The following is a 3,857-nucleotide window of genomic DNA, read 5'->3' as shown; positions in this document are numbered from 1 at the left end:
CTAAATAAATATTTTATTGTCATCAGATTAACAAGATCGGCTTAGTTAAAGGTCTTTTCGAGTTTTCACATCAAGAACTTCTAATTACCTTTACAATTTTATACTTTCCACGTGTGAGAACAGGGCATTAAATTCCTCTTCCTCTGAGCCACCACCGCCGAGCCTTCTCTCCTCTCTCTCCACCCTCTCCTCCCTCTCCTTCTACTCCTCCTCCAATGGCTGGCATGCCACCCCGGCCAAGCGTCGTCCAAAGACCTTTCCGTGATCCATGTTTTCCTCTATTTCGCGATCGGCTTCAAGCCGCCACTGTGAGATCCGCCGCTTGACCGCCGAACCAAGCCACCCTCGGCCGAGATCCGTTCCCTCCGGATACTCACCGGTGAGTTCCCCTTCTCCTTGTTCTTCTATTCTTAGATAATCTTTTTTGGACCCAACTAAGATTGTTCTTGATTCCTTCCTCCCCTCCGGCCACTGCAGTCGGCTGCTGGCTGCCACTGCAGTCGGGTGGCTGCCACTCTCTCGCTCCCTCGACACCGGACTCAAGGATCACCGCTTCGCTTCCGCTGCAAAGGGCAAAAGATTACCCCGTGGTATCAATAGGGTAAAACACTTGAGCACCGCAGCGGATTATCAAACCAAAAGAAGAAGAAATAGGAAGAAAATAGCAAAGCAAACACAAAGATGTAACGAGGTTCGGCTACAAGTAGCCTACGTCCTCCACCGCTCCAAATCTCAATTAGGATGAACAGATTACAGAGATAGCACACAGCCGAACGATCACACGCGATCGCTCTACAAGAGATTCACACAGAATTCCCTTTGCACAAGAAGTAGGATCCCAATCCTCTTCTTCTCTAGAACCCTAGCCGCACAAAACAAGAGTCTCTCTCAAAATTATCCTTGAATATCTATCCTCCTAGGGCTCTCATGAGTCATATATATAGTCTCAAGACCTTCAGATGATCATAGCCGTCGAAACGCCACCAAAAACACCAAAAGAAAATCGTCCGTACGATTTTTCGCGAGCCCGAGTCGACTCGGCTGTGGTTCGTGTCGACTCTGGCACGTCTGGACAAAACTGGCACGATCTAGAGTCGACTCGACTGTAGCTCGAGTCGACTCGACGATGCTTCGAGTCGACTCTGACAGTCGAGACAGAAACATGGTTTTCTCGGTCTTCTGGCCTTTCTCCTCCCGGGTCGACTCGACTGTTCCCCAGTCGACTCGACTGTTCCCGAGTCGACTCGACTGTAGCTCGAGTCGACTCCGACAGTCCGCCAGACAGAATTATGCAGAATTGATTCTCCTTCAATTCTCTTCATCACCAATGGTCTCCACATACCCCAACACCGTCTTCCTCCTCCTTCTCTGAGGTAAGCCTCCTCCTTCTCCTCCTCCTCCTCCTCCTCGTCCTCCTCCTATTCTTTGTTTTGTTCTTGTTTTTAACGCTCGCCCGGCCCCCTCTCCTCATACTCTCTCGGTCGATGCCCTAGCTGCACGCCGACATCAAACTGATCTCACCTCCATCCCTAGCCTCGATCGGCGATCAAAGATTCCGCTTCTCCGCCGCCGTCGACCTCGCCGTCGTCTGAGGTAAGCCTCCTCCTCCTCCTCTTCCTCCTCCTCCTCCTCCTCCTGTTTGTTTTCTTCTTGTCTTTGACGCTCGCCCGGCCCCCCTCCTCATCCTCTCTCGGTCGATGCCCTAGCTGCGCGCCGACATCAAACCTCCATCCCGAGCCCTAGCTACTCGGTCGTCGTCTGAGGTAAGTGATCCTCATACTCTCTTTTAACATTTATTAATTGCATATTGATTGTTTAGTCCGAGCCTGGTACACCGAATGCATTTTGTTTTTCAGGCAGTATCAGGAATTCACAACGTCATCAAAGATCAACTTCCCCGTCGCCGAAGAGTTGCTCACCGCCATCACCAGGCCCTCCCAGCTATCAGGCAGTCCGGAGAGGATTAGCAATGCCCGAATCTCATCGTCAAAACTAATCTCCACTGACTCCAACTGGGCCGTGAGTCCGTTGAACTCGTTGAAGTATTCTGCTACGCTGCCGCCATTTTTCATACGAAGATTAAACAACCTCTTCATGAGAAATACCTTGTTTGATGCTGAGGGTTTCTCGTACATCCGCGACAATGTTGCCATCAACTCCATTGTCGTCTTCTCGTTTTTGATGTTGAATGCCACTTGGGATGCAAGTGACAATCTAATGATGCCGAGCGTCTTCCGATCGAGGACCTCCCAGTCTTCATCGGACATCTTCTCTGGTTTCTTCGCTCTACCTCCAAGAGGTAAATAGAGATCCTTCTAGTAAAGATAATCCTCTATTTGCATCTTCCAAAATCCGAAGTTCGTGCCATTGAACTTCTCAATTCGCAACTTCCCTTCATCCGCCATTGCAGAATACTAATAGCTCTGATACCACTTGTTGGCAGCGACCCGCACCGGAACCCACTCACACCGGTACAACCACCAACGTCGGACAAGCAAAGAGAGAAGCAAACGGATAAGCACTCTCTCGCTCCCTCGACACCGAACTCAAGGATCACTGCTTCGCTTCTGCTGCGAAGGGCAAAAGATTACCCCGTGGTATCAATAGGGTAAAACACTTGAGCACCGCAGCAGATTATCAAACCAAAAGAAGAAGAAATAGGAAGAACATAGCAAAGCAAACACAAAGATGTAACGAGGTTCGGCTACAAGTAGCCTACGTCCTCCACCGCTCCAAATCTCAATTAGGATGAACAGATTACAGAGATAGCACACACCCGAACGATCACACGCGATCGCTCTACAAGAGATTCACACAGAATTCCCTTTGCACAAGAAGTAGGATCCCAATCCTCTTCTTCTCTAGAACCCTAGCCGCACAAAACAAGAGTCTCTCTCAAAATTATCCTTGAATATCTATCCTCCTAGGGCTCTCATGAGTCCTATATATAGTCTCAAGACCTTCAGATGATCATAGCCGTCGAAACGCCACCAAAAACACCAAAAGAAAATCGTCCGTACGATTTTTCGCGAGCCCGAGTCGACTCGGCTGTGGTTCGAGTCGACTCTGGCACGTCTGGACAAAACTGGCACGATCTAGAGTCGACTCGACTGTAGCTCGAGTCGACTCGACTGTAGCTCGAGTCGGCTCGACGATGCTTCGAGTCGACTCGACTGTAGCTCGAGTCGACTCTGACAGTCGAGACAGAAACATGGTTTTCTCGGTCTTCTGGCCTTTCTCCTCCCGGGTCGACTCGACTGTTCCCGAGTCGACTCGACTGTTCCCGAGTCGACTCGACTGTTCCCGAGTCGACTCGACTGTAGCTCGAGTCGACTCCGACAGTCCGCCAGACAGAATTATGCAGAATTGATTCTCCTTCAATTCTCTTCATCACCAATGGTCTCCACATACCCCAACAATCTCCCACTTGGAGACCTTGGGTATATCCTCTTGTTACTTGGCTCTCCTCTGTGCTCCCACTGAAACTGAATCATCCTAGTGAGATAGGTACGATGCCTCCTCAACGTCTTCAAGCATGAAGACCAGCAGAAGCTGAACAACTCCTCAGCTTCTCCACCGTGACGACCTTCGTCAACATATCTGCAGGATTCTGACTTGTATGAACCTTCTCCAACTTGACGAGTCCCTGCTCGAGCAATGACCTCACAAAGTGGTACCGTATGTCAATATGCTTCGTCCTTGAATGGAAAGCTGAATTCTTTGCCAGATGAATTGCACTTTGACTATCTGAATATAACATGCAATCCTTCTGCTCCTTCCCAAGCTCCTTCATCAAGCCCTGAAGCCATATTAGTTCCTTGCACGCCTCTGTGGCTGCCACATACTCCGCCTCCGTA

At 49.7% G+C, this 3,857-nt stretch overlaps 1 long non-coding RNA gene across 1 annotated transcript; it reads left to right on the top strand.

Annotated features, from left to right (window-relative positions):
• Positions 1 to 1,349: 1,349 nt before the first annotated feature.
• LOC120113151 lies at positions 1,350 to 1,849 on the top strand. Its single transcript, XR_005514975.1, has 3 exons — positions 1,350 to 1,373; positions 1,494 to 1,593; positions 1,707 to 1,849. It is a non-coding gene; the product is annotated as an uncharacterized LOC120113151 (long non-coding RNA).
• The last annotated feature ends 2,008 nt before the right edge of the window (positions 1,850 to 3,857 follow it).

This window comes from Phoenix dactylifera, chromosome 14, assembly GCF_009389715.1.
Source record: "Phoenix dactylifera cultivar Barhee BC4 chromosome 14, palm_55x_up_171113_PBpolish2nd_filt_p, whole genome shotgun sequence".
NCBI lineage: Eukaryota > Viridiplantae > Streptophyta > Magnoliopsida > Arecales > Arecaceae > Phoenix > Phoenix dactylifera.
Note: the sequence above shows the minus strand (reverse complement) of the source record. Positions and strands in the feature narration are given on the sequence as shown.